We start from the raw sequence: 15,867 nt of genomic DNA, 5'->3' as shown, positions 1-15,867 counted from the left end.
AAACTGAATCTAAAAAAATCTTCAGTTCTAAAAGTCACTTTTAAAATGTATTTTGTGAGCGATTTATGCAGAAAATTTAGAAAATAATGCTATTTTTCAAACACTGTTGATATTGCTGCTATTGAGACAAGTTTCTTGATTATTGTAACAAAAGGGCTGAAAATGGGTGAGTCATTGCAGTACAAAATAACCAATGGGTACTCAACTAATTCAGTCATCTGGTAGTGTAATTTAAAGCCATTCTATCCGACTAGTATGGGTTATCATTTGTCCATTCTCATGCTAGAGCTAGCACTTTTATCATGGTGACATACAGTGTTTTATGATCCATGGCGAGGTGATATTAATGATAGCACGCTTCAGTTCCATGTAGGAGTAGCGGTGAGCCTAGGGAGAAGAAAATACAAGTGAGTGACTAATTAGGCTAATTACCTGACATGGGTTTGTCAGTCTTTTTGAGATATTGTGAATGCAGGGATGTGGCTCATTGGAGCAACATCAGTAGACTCAGAAAGCCCAAGACCACACTGTGTAACTATGTAAAGCCAAATAAAAGAGTCTGTTTGTTAATTCCACTGGGAGGCAATTGGGACATTGCATCTTTCTTTCTCACTAGTGGGTACAAGACTGCCAGTCGTGTCTAGCTTCTGACCTTGGATGATTTAACTCTCTCTTGCTGCAAATAAGTTTGCAAAACTACATTGGCAACTAAAGTAATGCCAAGACTGCAGATGCTTTGTGTTTCGTAGTTTGAACAGTTTCACTGCTAGACCAACTACTTTTGCTTTGTACTGTAAGCAATCGTTTACCCCTATGCACAAACTGTACTGCTGATAGCACATGTCAATAAAGCTGCGTGAATCCACTTGTTAAGTGTTGACACTGGCATTAAACTTGTCCCAGTGCTTGGTCCCCTGTTGTTTCAGTAGTTCTGAGTGCAAAAATGATTGTAGAAATTGTTATTCTATTGATCTACAGTCTTTCATTAGCACATCTCAAAGCTAAGCGTTCAAAAACCCGCACTGTACAATACATTTCCTTTTTTTGACCGTGTTCTGGACACCAAATTTTAGATTCTGTGAAAAAGAATCACCGGGCTAATAAGAATTTGTTACTTGAAGAATAACCAAAAACGTAACAATTCCAAATGACCATTTTTTAGGGGGGAAACAGCTTAAACTTGATAAATGTTACCTGTGTAAATTACTCCCTTCAACCTTGTAAATCCTCCGTTTTTTGTTCATGACTCGATGCTACATTTGATAATAGGGGGGGAAAAGTTACAGTGATCACTCTACTAAGTTGAGGTAAATTTGCCCCCTTTAAACCTTCAATGGTGCCTCAGTGCTTGCTGTTTTGGGGATCTGAAGGGAAAAAAATGAATGCACATCTTGGGGTGGCTGTGGTACAACAGAGGCTAGCCGATAGCAAACCTGTGGAGCACCAGGGGAAATGAGTGCAACGCCGTAATTACCTGTCTCCCAGCTCACATGACATTGGCAAGACCAATTGCACTGACCCTCTATAGGGAAAAAGAGAGGGGCCCTGTTGAGCTGACATGTGGTGCTGCCCTGCAGGTTAGAGTGAATGTTAATTGGAGAGTAAAAAATACAGGAAATAAAGCATAGCAGCGCTTTATTGTAACTGAATGGACAGGAGACCACCCACAGTTGGCCTGTATTACACAGTATATGCACATCAGAATTTTAGCATCTCTTATCCCTAATTTCTTAGATGTGAAGCCACCACCCTTTTTCTTCCTCCTTTCATGGAGTTGTGTCAATCTGTTCTGCTCTTCCCTGTAAAACCATTTTACCATTTGGCACACATGGAGTGTCTCCTGGTACTGTACAAAGGCTAGAGGTAATGAATCTCCATTCTTAGATCGATTTTATTTAGTTACTTATTAAAATTAACAATGATAAGAATCAGCAAACTCCTAACAGCAGCTTGGTCACTCGTTTATTCCACGGTGACCAAATGAAACACTAAACACGAAACAGACCTGTTTTTTTTATTAGATTTTGTGTAAAACATTAAGTGAAGAGATGAAGAGATTTTGCATTTTAATTTAATTTCTCCCAGTTATATTTCACAATAGATCTTTTCCACTGCTTTTTAATGTTTGGCAACCTCATACCTGGAAGCTGTGAGAGAAATGTGAAGTTTCAAATGACTTTTCGGCAATTGAACTACCCTGGAAGCCAAGAAACAGCAGGAAGAAGTCATGGAAGCTGACACACTGCTTTGTGCCCCTTCGTTTAAAGTCGGTTTGACCAGAAGCTGCTGGCATAGAGGTATTTCCCTGCTTTGATTTGATTAGCTCACAGTTAGAAATGTGCAGAAATAGACAGCAGGGAACAAGAGCAGGCACTGACCAAAGATTGTACATAATCAGCGATCACACCGTCTCATCTCAGGAACGCACCTGTATCTGCCATTTGCCAGGTGGAAGTTTAAATTATACCTATGAATGAAGTGACATTCATTTTCTTGCCTTTTCAATTTCAGCAATTTCTCACATGAACTCAGCATATCAGATTACCCTTTCCTCAGTTTGTATTCTTTGTCTCCAAAACTGTTGTGCGTTTAAGCAGCTTGTTGCACTCCATTTGAGCCAAATACACATATCAACAAGGAACGCTGCACATGACCAGTCTTTATTCTCTGCACTAACCCTCTTTTATTGCAGTAAAATGCAATGGGCAGCCACAAGACTGTATGCATAATGGATTTCTACACAATCTCCTTCTGTTTTCTCATAGCAAGCACATTTTATAACTATATGCCAAGCTCATCTTAAGTGTAGCTACTGTATTTCATGTACCAAGTTTATATCATAATCACCCTGTTAAACGACATGTTACCTGCATCCATCTTTCTTTTTGTATCTCCATCATTTTCTCTCAGTTTTTTTGTTTACTTTCCCTCCATATAAGAGTTCTAGTCCAAGTCGTAGGTGTAATCTTTTCCTCAGGGAAAGCAGATTTGTGAATAATGAACTTACACAAGTAAAGAATGCCAGCTGTTTGTAGGTTGCATTACCCAGAATGCACCTTGGTTGCATCACGCCTCTGCTGTGATTCCAGCTTGTTAAATATGAAAAATGATTTTCACCTTAAACTTACATCTTTTTAGAATTCTATTCAGTGTGGTTTGGATTTACATATGCAAATATAAAAATAAGCAGTAACATGTATTCATTTATATAGCTTTGCTAGCTATTCTATATCCCATATAAGCTGTTTTTTTTAGTTGTTGTTGTTTTTATAACTACAGTACAGCTGTGCCATACAGGAATGATATTGCGGTAGAGGATATGCAGGGGGAAAAACAACCAGAGAACCCTTTCTTCTGGAAGAAACATCTTCAATCATGGAAATGAATGATGACAACATTTAGATTATTTTTTTTAATCAAGAAAAAAGATAATTGAAATTAACTGTGCTTCCATTTGCCAAATCTTAAAGGCAAGTACAGGGAGCTGCTGCCTTATAAGCTGCTGTGCTTGTTATTATATATGACTCCACTGCTTAGCTGAAGATGGTAGCTTGGCTTTGTTACTAGCAGAGTGTTTGTATTTGATTGCTGTAGGAGGGGATCAGTGACTCTCTCTCTCTCTCTCTCTCTCTCTCTCTCTCTCTCTATATATATATATATAGCTATGTGGACATCACTGTGTCTGTGTGTTTTGGTTTCACCCACTAGATCTCTTCCCATTTTCTCGAATGAGATAAACCTTTTTCGTTTCTTTCTTCCTTTTTTTGCTCAGCCTGATTGGCTTTCCTCAGCACCTCAGTACTCAACCCCCTTTTTTTATTAGCACTGTGCTTACCAGCCACCATTTTGGTGTGAGCCCCTCTCGTCTATATTATATATCTCTTCTTTTTCAGCCCACACTGCAATAAGCCTAAGTGCTGCACAGTCCAGCTCCCCAACACACTGCGTAATGGCCGAGACCACTCTGGAATCTCTCCCCTCTGGTCGCCATAGCAACCACCAGACTCTTTTTTTTCTCCCCTCCCCAACGTCTTATTCCTCTCTTTCTGTTCTCCATATCTTTCTAAAGTCTTTATTCCTTTTTAATCTGTAGCAATAGAGACGGAGGCAAAGAACATTAGAAACACTTCTTGAAATATGAACTTCCATCGCTCAGCGTCTTGCTGCAGTCCTTGCAAACCACCATTGCCTGTTTTCCTCCTGCTTCTGCTGCACCTTGAATCTCATCCTTGATGCTTTCCATATTCTGTAGCATGTTCCCTAATGTTATCACTCGCTCGCCCTCCCCATCTTTTTAATATGAAAGTACTGTGATGATTATCCAGTCATGTGCTGCCAAGTTTGTCTTCAGTCTGTGTCTTGTTGCATAGTCAATGTGCCTCCCAACTGGGTCACTGAAAGAAAAAAAGCAACCCACAGCCAGCCCTGCTGCACGACTCAGGCAGTCTGACTCTTTAGTCTGCTTCCTCAGCAAGTCACTGCAGGTGTCTGAAATTAGGGGGGGAAAGAGACGTATATAACATTTTATGAGTGCAAACTTTATTAACCAGCCTCACCTTTATCCATATCACCACTATTACTTAATTCCATACTGTTTTACATTCGAAAAGTGCGTCAGTTTGTTGTGTTTTAACGAGGGAGACTTAACAAAAAATTAAATGTGTTGAAATGATTTGCTATAATGTCATCACAGGCAGTCACATTTCTTTTGAAAGTGAGTAAAAGAGCAGCGGAGGGAGTCACTCCAGCTAAGCGGCTTTTCTCCCGCACTCATCAGAGCTGATCTACAATACTGTCTCTATGTGGCACTCTGCCCCGCCACCCCCCACCCCACCCTTTCTCCCTCTGTCTTCTCTATTATTTTGAGTGGGAAGAAGGTAGTGGTGACTAGATGAGCATGATGAGAGAGCAGTGAAGAACGAGTGAGTTTTAGTGCCTAATTGAAAAATGAGGCTCGTCCTCTTAAGTCTCGATATTGGCCAAATGGAAGTGTGATGACAGAGGCAAAAGAGGAGAGTGTAGACTGGGATCAAATCCTGCAAATCCTAATGTTCCATTTTCTCTCCACAGGGAGTAATACACATTGGAGCGAGGGGTATATTATCACCCTGTTTGTGTGTTTGTGAGGGCTTGAGGAGGTTTTACAACATGCTGAAAGAGATGCTTTTCTTGGATGCTGTTGCCACTTGCTTTGGTAAAATTGCTTTTGTTTAGAGAAATGTAGTAAAATTCAGTAAAGTTTAGCTGCCATCTTTTTTCTACAAATGTTTATACCTTTCTCACAGTGTTTCCTTGCTCTTTTTAAGCATTCTGTTTTGGCAAAAAATTATGTTTTAGTCCACATTGTGAGCATTAGTTGAATATTGGAACAGCTACAACTTACAGGGGTGAAGCACACAGTTAGGTTAACGTTATTATTATTTTACATGCATTACTTTTGCTAGGGAGGTTTTTTACTTAGCTTTGACAAACATGCCAAAAATAGAAAACAGTACCATGCAACTGTTACAGAGACACAGATTACCTCAATTAAGTACAGTATTCATGTAAAACACACACACACACAAACCCAAAAACTGGGTGTGCAATATTTGACTCTTGTCTGGCTCCATGTAAAACTGGAAAAGGGAGTGGTCACTTTAAATGTCAGCATGGTCTCAAACTGCCAGTAGCTGCATTAGGCACGGTTTTTAAATTCGCTGGAAATTGCATTTGGATTCAAAAGTTATTCAGATGAATGTCATTTGTAATGAAGCAAATGGGTTTTGAATACATCTCTGACAAGCTCTGATATCTTACCCCAGCCACTGCTGACTGTAGTTATTTCCAGTCTTGCTACCCACCTATCTTTCTTGAGCGCTTGCTGGACTGGACAGGTTGTGAATGCACTTTTGTCTCTGTGAGTGTGTGTGTGTTTGTGTGTGAGAGCTTGGACACACATGCACTACACATTTTCCTCTGCTGTGAAAACAAGCATGCTGCTGCCTCTGTATTTGCATGGTAAACAGTTTCTCTATCATTACTCTTTTTCTCTCTTTTTTTTTTATAGAATTACAAATTACAGTAGTAGTAGTAGCAGGAGTAGTAGCAGTGGTAGTAGCAGTGGTAGTAGTAGTAGCAGTGGTAATAGCAGTGGTGGTAGCAGTGGTAGTAGTAGTAGCAGTGGTAGTAGCAGTGGTAGTAGTAGTAGCAGTGGTAGTAGCAGTGGTAGTAGCAGTGGTAGTAGTATTAGCAGGAGTAGTAGCAGTGGTAGTAGCAGTGGTAGTAGTATTAGCAGGAGTAGTAGCAGTGGTAGTAGCAGTGGTAGTAGTATTAGCAGGAGTAGTAGCAGTGGTAGTAGTAGTAGCAGTGGTAATAGCAGTGGTAGTAGCAGTGGTAGTAGTAGTAGCAGTGGTAATAGCAGTGGTAGTAGTAGTAGCAGTGGTAATAGCAGTGGTGGTAGCAGTGGTAGTAGCAGTGGTAGTAGCAGTAGTAGTAGCAGGAGTAGTAGAAGTGGTAGTAGTAGTAGCAGTGGTAGTAGTAGAAGCAGTAGTAGTAGCAGTGGTAGTAGCAGTGGTAGTAGTAGAAGCAGTAGTAGTAGCAGTGGTAGTAGCAGTGGTAGTAGCAGTAGTAGTAGTAGAAGCAGTGGTAGTAGCAGTAGTAGTAGTAGAAGCAGTGGTAGTAGCAGTGGTAGTAGCAGTAGTAGAAGCAGTGGTAGTAGCAGGAGTAGTAGCAGTGGTAGTAGTAGTAGCAGTAGTAGAAGCAGTGGTAGTAGCAGTAGTAGTAGCAGGAGTAGTAGCAGTGGTAGTAGTAGTAGTAGTAGTAGTAGTAGTAGTAGTAGTAGTAGTAGCAGTAGTAGAAGCAGTGGTAGTAGCAGTGGTAGTAGCAGTAGTAGAAGCAGTGGTAATAGCAGTAGTAGTAGCAGGAGTAGTAGCAGTGGTAGTAGTAGTAGGGCCTTTCTATCAGCTCATTCCGAGCTGGAAGGCTCAAGTCCACTATAATAGATTCTTATTTATTTGCATAATGTGATAAACATGAAACAGTTACATCTTCTTTTTGGATTTTGAGTGTATCAACAACAAATATGTTATACAGTGTTGTCTGACTGGGATAAACAATTATTCTAGGCAAGATTGACAAAACACGACGGCCATTAAACGGAGGGATTCAAGAAGAGCAGGGTTTAGGAGGAAATGTGTCAATTTATTGATCATTTTTGCTAGCCACCATAAATCTGAGTAGATATCTTCAGGCAGTGTTTAAAATTAGGTCTAAAGTGGCTAAAAAGCATATGTGTAAAAAAACTGGCCTTTGAAACTAGGGGCACGTACTGAGAAGTACCTGATGGACCATATTGATTGCTGCATGTGCGCTATTCATCACCATCTGCCTTGTCTGACTTTGATCAGTTTCCTGTGAGCTGAAATTATCTGCAGTCATGGTACTCGGCGCCTTTACTAGAAAATATGTGGAAATACTTCATAACCTCAACAGACCTCATTCACATACACAGTGACGTTGACTGGCGTTGTCAAAACTAAAACCTTTGCAGTGTTTACTGGGGGCAGTTTGGCTTCTTACTCAAAGTGAATGCAAAAATGCTTTGAACCCATAAACTGATACTGCTGATGATATAATAATTATTGTCATTATTATTATTCCCCCTTAAGACCATTTCCTTCACCCGGTTGGGATGAGAGCAGAGGAGAAGCATGACATATCAGTTGGCTGTGCTGCCATGACAATTAAAGCTTTAATTATGCAGCGAATCTGAAAAGCATAGATGAAAGGGGTAGTAAATGATGGTTTTATATCAGCATTGTCATAAAATGAATCACAAAATAAATTAAGAGGATAATGATTTTTTGTTCCATTTGCTATTGCTGAATTATTTAAGAGCTCTCCAGTACGTTTAAACAGAGCACATTTACCTGAACTCGACCCTAAATGAACTTGTTTTAATATACATTATAATTACAGCAGTGATGTCTGTTAATAGTTGCAACTATTTATAGACCACACAAAACAAGTCAGGTTAAATAACCTCTGCCATGGTATTAGTCACATACATACATCTTAATTTGGAGTTGTTTCTTTTTATCCACAAAGGACTTTGTTATGTTCTTGTTTTTCATTGATTTTTATTCCATTTGTCCAGGTATGACCAAATATATCTTTAGTAGATCCTGTGTTTCTGATTAGACTTAATTATGATGATTAAACTGTGTTTTTCAACTTCGTTTGACTGTTTCTCCTGGTTCCTTGGGTTTTCATATTGTAAAAACTAAACAAAATTTACCTCCTTCCCTGTGTACAGGCATTTCAGAACAGGTATTTATTCTTTGATCAGATTGGTCCTCCCTATCTGATTCAAATATTCAGGTTTTAGCCTAAATCTCTCTGTAGCCTAATGAAAAGAATATCACTGTACATGTACAGAGCTTTTTTACAGCAGACCTTTTGACAGATCACAGCGGGAAAAGCATGGGTGCAATTAGTAAAATTAATCATGACATTTCTCTTTAGCTGTGTTAGTTTCAGGGCCCTGGTAATGTGCGTGCTGGCTCACTGTCATGGTTTAGCGGGACTGCTAAATGGAACAAAGATGTTAATGCTAGTAATTGCACCTGCTATGACTGGTCAAAACGTCTGCTGTAGACAAAGGTCTGTTGCTTATTCATGCTAGCCATGGATGTTAACCTCTCAGTGCATTCAGGGGCCCGTTCTTCGTACGTCGCTCACTACATCCAAGATCAAATGACACATCCAAGACCAAACCATCGCGCTAAACGTGAGCTCGCTAATCCGGTTCCCCGAACACACCTGCTGTTGACGATTAGTACAGCTGGACGCAGGAATGTGACATCACTGGGTGTCGTAAAAGGGGCTACGCATCGATAGTGGAAACATTGATCGGCAACCCTCTGATTGGTCGGCGAAAATGTCGACGGAGCGCGCTCGGCTCGGTATTTTTCGGCAGCAGAGCAAGAACTCTTGAGTGAGGGATTTCAGGAGTTTCAGAGTTTAATCAGAACGCAAGGGAACACTGCAAAGGCTGCAAAAGCAAGGAGAGAGGGCTGGCAGAAAGTTGCTGACAAATTAAACTCGTAAGTAATTTAATAATAACAATAATAATGGAGTGGATTGATATAGCGCTTTCCAAGGCACCCAAAGCGCTTTACAATGCCACTATTCAGTCACTCTCACATTCACACACTGGTGGAGGCAGCTACAGTTGTAGCCACAGCTGCCCTGGGGCAGACTGACAGAAGCCAGGCTGCCATATCGCGCCATCGGCCCCTCTGGCCAACACCAGTAGGCGGTAGGGTAGATTTATCATATCACACTATATTATCCAATATTATATTACATTATATTATATTATAATATGTTATATTATATCCCCTTTCACATTAGAGCCACAACAGGACCCACTAGAACATGGGAACAGGTAAAAGTGAAATATAAGAATATTCTACAGAATGGTAATATTTATCACTTATATTGCTTTTCGTCTCTTGGAAAGAGACCCTGAAATAATCTGTTTGTTTATAACAGCAACCAAGAAAAGGGCAGAGCAAAAAAAGACAGGTGGTGGTCCTGCACCCCCTCGTCAACAAGTTGGTTAAGTAAATAATATCCTCACGGGAAAATCGATATCTCTCTATGAGCACACTGTCGCGCTGAGCTAAAGGATCCTGTCTGTCCCGCAATATACGCTGAATTCTGAAAACTCTCCTTATCAATCTTGCACCTTCCGCAAAGGGTTGCTCGCGTATACGGACAGGACATGGCTGCGACAGACTTCCCAAATCCACCTTCGCTTTTATAGCCGTGGTCTCCCATCTTGATTACACAAAGTAATTTGCAATTGCTACTCTGAAATATGAATTACATCTGTAATAATCACATACATGTGATAGAATGTTAATAGTACATTTCCCTTTTTTAGGAAATGACCTGTATGTATCTGTGTGAAATCAATAAATGGATCAGGTGCTGCATTGTCTTTAGTTACATTGATGTTATTTATTTATGGTGAAACAGTGGTGGAATATCGCTGTTGCTTTCGTATAAATGAAGCGGACATACCTGCGTGGCCGCGATCTAATCCCGTTTACATAAAGTGAACCTGCTCCCGAGCAGGTTTACGCTTACGGCTCTGTTGCTATGACAGCAAGTCCCGGATGAGCTTCGGGGAACCGAACGATCCAAGATCAGGCGAAATCGTCAACAATCAAATCCAGCTAACCTACTTAGCGAGGTACGAAGAACGGGCCCCAGTAGGCAGTATGTTAAGCTTTTGATAATACTGACTGTTCTTATTGCAGGCATTTGGATTGACAAGCAGGGGATATTATTATTATCATTATTATTATTATTATTGCCATTAATGCTAATGTCTCATTTGTTAGGGGTACTGGAGTACTTATATTTCCCTTTAAAAGTACAATACTATGTAAAGGTCTTAAACCACCCCTATTTTTTTTTGGGGGGGGGGGGTGGATCTTGTAATGTTTTTAAATGGTTTTCAGTTCTTTAGGCTTTCTGATGGTCTATTGAAGTTTTTCTTCAATCATTGAGCCACATAGCGCTGACCTATGAATCACTCATAAATGACATCTTTAGGCACTCTGTTAGCAGCCTGCTGCAAAAACACATAATTTGTTCCCATTTCTTTAATTGAATTCATGAAATAATGCAAAAGATGACACAGTTTGACAGGCATATAATAGTAATTTGGCATCAACAAGAAGGGCCAATTAGCTGAAAACTTGGCATATCTTGCCACAAAATCAGTGACAACAAATCTAAATTTTGCTTCAAATCATTGTCAGTATTTACAGAGGAGGTCAGCAGAGAGGTACAACAGGGAGTGTGTAAAGCACGGCGGAGGCTCTGTCATGATTTGGGTCTTCAGCTAGTGATGTTGGGGCTCTTGCCAAAATTGACAAGCTTATGAATGCAGAAAAATATTATTTTTCAGTATGACAGAGATCTCCAAAACTCTGCTATTACAATAAAAGCATACCTGGACAGTAAAACACAAAATGAAAATCAGTCATGGATTGGCCTCCCCAGAACCAAGACTTTAAAATGATTGAAATAATCTTGACAGAGAACACCAAAAAAGGTAGTCAACATCCAAAGATGAGCTTTGAATGGCTTTTAACAAGCCTGGAGAAATATTCCTGAAGACTACTTAATTAAATCTCAAGAAAGGTTACCTAAAGGAGTTCAAACTGTGTTGATGAATAAAGGTGATCATTCAAATTATCAATATTGACTTTCAAGCTTGTCAGGATTGAATTTTTTTTTTTCGCCTTGTACATATTTACAACTAGGGATGGGTATCGTTGAGGTTTTATCCGATACCGGTGCCCAAACCAGTACTTTTGAAACTGTGCCGGTGCTTAAACGGTGCTCGAACCAGTGCTTAAAGAATGGAGAACACAAAATTGGTCCAAAAACCTCTCATGTTCAGCTGTTTTTTTGTAAAAAGATAACAATGTTAGCCTTTTCTGCAGCTATGGGGCATATATGGCATCACTCTTGGCTGGAAGCAGTGCTTAAACAATGGAAAAAACAAACTTTGTCCAAAAACCTCTCATGTTTAGCTGTTTTCCACTTTTTCTTTGGTCATTTTAGCCTTTTTGGCCAGGGTGAAGGTAGTACCTGCCATCAAACAAGAAGACAAGCATGTAACTACGACGGTGTTTGCTAGTTCACCTTACATGCATTAATGTAATAACGTGGTTAGCCTACTCAACGTAAATTACACACAAACAACATTAAGCTACTCCATTTTAATAACCGAATATAATGAAATGAGAGGTGGATCCAGACTTTTGTATAGTATTGTACGGCACAAGTAGCGTGAAATTTGGTGTTTTTGCCATTTTTGCCTTGGTAATGGGCAGTAGATTGATATTGCCATTCCTTCTTTTGTACTGGTTGATAATGGCTCTGTTCTGGGCCCTTTAACATGTATACATGTGGAAAACATAGGACAGCATGCCATTAGCATATATGAAAAGTTAGACTGTAAGAGTAAAAAAACATAAGTAGATAAAATAATTAATTTGGATACTACGTTAAAAGGTGAAGTAGTGTGGAGATGGGTTGCAAAACAGCTTGCAGATGCATATTAACCTTAGGCGGGTTACATGAGGCTGGATGTTTGAAAGGTAATCAACTGAGCTATAAGCTGATGTGTGATCTGAGATGAGCTGATTTGCCTCAAATGCAGCTTGACTTTGTGGACCGCCTGCTGGATTAAACATTTTAGCAACATTATTTCCTGTATCTTAATAGTTTTTCTTCAAGCATATTTTAATTTGACAGATGTATTATTTATTTTCTGAGACTCGGATAAGTGTAGTTATGGTCATGTATAAATCACCAGCTCCTGTAAAACTTGTATTAACTAAAACTTAAGTAACACTGAGTTGTTCTTGTAACTGCTCTAGCTAATTTCATGGTGTATATCTATTTTTGTTTTTCCAGAGAGGTCCAGCTAAATTTAGGTCAATTAAGGCTTCTTCCTTCTCAAAAAAAACTCCCTGGTGGTCTTGGTGTGTTTGCAAATTACACACCTGCTTTTACAACAGCAGAATGGCTTTCTAATTTTGTCATAGAGACAGTGGGTCAAATATAGTTACCACACAGATCAAGAGCTGCTCCTAAAAACAGCTGCTTCCTTTCTCTATCTTGGATATACTGCGTGTGTTCTTGTGCTCCAAGGAGAATGTCACAGTGACAAGCAGATATACTGAGAGTAGGACGGCAAGGAACAAGTGCTTAAGATTAGAATGGAGTTGGAGAGCCTGAACTTAGCTAGGCTTCCATTTAATATTAGCTATTATGGCTGTAATTTTACTATGTTTATTTACTAATTTTCTTTGAAAATATGGGCTGTCTGGCACGTCTGGGTAGGCAGAGCTTCCGCTCTGGCAGATTGTGGCTGTTATTAGTGTCTGGCATGGGAATCGGCCGCCAGCGTGTCTGACCGTTAAATGCTTCTGACACTTAATTAATGGCTGATTGTTGTGCGGCAGTTCTCCGTCAGCCTAATGAAGACTGTTTGAGCTCACACACACACACACTCATTCATACATCTTTCATGGATACTGGCATTCACAAACACACATTCTGCATTCATTCTCCACTGAATTCAGTCACACAATTCTCAAGAAATGCTGATGAACTTTGGCAACCATGGTACCCATGGTGCACTTGTTTTTCAAATCAGCTTTTTGTATGTACCACAAAAGTGAGAAGAAAAAATTAACTTAAAAAAATTCTGACAGTTATGAGAAACTATTCTTTCTGGCTCCTTTTCTCTTCATGTGAAATTCCTTGTAGGGGCAGTTAAATGTTTTCTGACTTCTGAACAATCTAAATTATTTGTACTTGTCAGATGAGAGAGTGAAGTTGGAGACAAGCTTCTTAGACTTAGCTCAAGTGTAATGATGCGTTATATTGTTCCTAACTCAAAATGACTGGTTTGGTGGGGTTCAGAGGAGAATTGTATTTGTTGAAATCATACCAGCTGCCTCTCCCTGCTTCACATTATGTTAATATTTGATACTGAATCCCACACCTGAGCCTTTCTGGAATTATTTTTCATATTTTCTTTATTCTGTTCCTCTTTTTATAGACCCGACATGAGCGAAAAGAGCTCCTGACAGTTCCCATTGCCCCGCGAGTCATTGCCAGGCATGTCTGCTCTGCACAGCATTGCAAGACACACTCATTTTTTTATTTGTTTTTTGGTCTCTACCCTCATTCTTTCTTGCCCTCTATTTGTTTTCTGGGTGAATGGGCGGCAAGACAGGGTCTAGTCTGCGGTCAGGACAAGTTGTTGTTTTGCTCTCCAGATAAAGGGTGGAAAACAACACCCCACACCATGGGTATACACAGACATGTGCACACACGAGCTTCACAGGCATACGCACTCACACACTATAGACTCGCATAAACGTAGCACTCACTGTGCACCAGAGCACGCACAGAAAGGTCGTCTTCCCTGTGAACCTATCGCTTTGAGTGAGTTTGTTTGCAGTGTTTCAGAGTGTGTCCATATGTTCACCTATGAAGTTTTTTTTGTTACTGCCTTTGCAGGCAACACAATATATGTATGTATATATATATATATATATATATATATATATATATATATATATATATATATATATATATATATATATATATATATATATATATATATATATATATATATATATATATAGCCCCGCCCCCTGACCCAGCCCTGGATGAGCAATAAAAAATAGATGGAGGGGTGGATAAATAAATAAATGTTTGCTATTAATGTCTCATGAAAAAAAAACACTGTTAAGGCTCTCAGTTTTTAGTCAATACTTGTACTACTTTCCTCCCCTCCAAGGCTGGAAACCCTTCATTCTAATTTGTGTTGTACAGTTATTTCATTTTTAACCTTAATTTATATTTTATTCCTTCCTAGTTAAATTTACCCTTTTTAATTTTTCATATTTATTTCCTATCTTATTCATAGCCTTTTCCTTTTTTGTTTTCTTTAGGTCACGAGCAGTTGTCCAAGCATTTCACTACATATCGTACTGTGTATGACTGTGTACGTGACAAATAAAATTTGAATTTGAATTTGAATTTGATTTGAAGCTGGGAGTGTGTCACTGTGTGCAATACATATTTAATCACAGTTTAAGTAAATGTGGGCATAAACATACAGGTTTTCCCTATTCCATACAATATAAATGAGTTATAAACGGGTTTCATTCCGCTTTGTTATGTATGTTCTCATTTTTATGTTAAATTGTGCAAGGCAGAAGATCTTTGGTGGTTTCCAGTGGCTTGTACTTATGTGTAAGATCTAAGGATAAAACATTGTGTGATATGATTCTTTCTCCAGTTATGCAATGCTGTGTATAATACTGAATATAATGTGCATTATCTGAATGTTTCACGGTTTTTGCAATCGCTTCTCATACTTCTTATTGGCCTTCCTAAACTAACTGCTGTGTTTTGTTTTGTTTTACCTGTGAGGAATGCATATGACTTTCTATAGAACTGAGCTGTGTGTTGGTGAAAGGAAGTCTGTCCCAGCAGGAGGGCAAGTGAGGTGTGAGCACCATAACAATGGCAGAGAGTGAAAGACAAAGTGAGGCGAACACTGGGCCAGGGGGTTGGATGTGTTGCCAGTATTGTTTATCTGCTTGTGTGCGTGATGGCATGCAGCTGTCTGCATTCCTATACTTCTCATACATACAGAGCTTGTGGTGTGCAGGGTGAACGTGGAGGTGTTTTTCACATGCTTGTATTTATTTTTTTCTTCTCTGAAAGGACTCCTCTGTGCTCCCTGCTGTTTCCACACTGACAGGGTACGCACCAATAGGCGGTACCCTGACTGAATCTTAACAACTCAGGAGGGAAGCGGTGAGAAAGACAAGGGTGAAGCATGGAGATACAAGAGACTTAGAAGATGGTCTCTTTGTAGCATATGGAGAAGGAGAAGAGGAATATAGAGCAACAAACTGGGAAGACGTAATACAGTGAAAGAAGTGCGAGCTCTAAAAAGACAAGGATGACACAGCGCGCTGAGGTAATGGATGAAGCTATGAGGGAATATTGTTGCTGCACCCTGATGGAAATGTATCATTGCAAAAAGCAGGTCAGAGGAAGAGAAAGAACGCAACCCTGCACATTTGTTGCACTGTTACTCACGCACAGCGCACAACCATCTCCACAGCCATGCATTTTTTAGTCAGTGAGCTCATCTCCCCCAAAAAAGTACCAGGGACCTGAACTGCTTTCACTTCTCCTCTGACATAGCACTTTGAGCTTGACCGCATAAAATGTCACCCAAAACACTTCATCCCTAAAACCCCC

General features: G+C 39.7%; 1 protein-coding gene across 1 annotated transcript in view; it reads left to right on the top strand.

Annotated features, from left to right (window-relative positions):
• Window positions 1-15,867, top strand: part of csmd2 (CUB and Sushi multiple domains 2) — a 276,414-nt gene that overhangs the window by 48,248 nt on the left and 212,299 nt on the right. The gene's annotated exons all lie outside the window — the stretch shown is intronic.

The sequence above is a fragment of the Aulonocara sp. 'chitande type north' Nkhata Bay genome, linkage group LG22, assembly GCF_057382095.1.
Source record: "Aulonocara sp. 'chitande type north' Nkhata Bay isolate Kocher_YH1m ecotype deep benthic linkage group LG22, A_spYH_male_GT1.1, whole genome shotgun sequence".
NCBI classification, from domain to species: domain Eukaryota; kingdom Metazoa; phylum Chordata; class Actinopteri; order Cichliformes; family Cichlidae; genus Aulonocara; species Aulonocara sp. 'chitande type north' Nkhata Bay.
The sequence above is the reverse complement of the archived record's forward strand: the minus strand, read 5'-3'. Positions and strand labels throughout refer to the sequence as shown.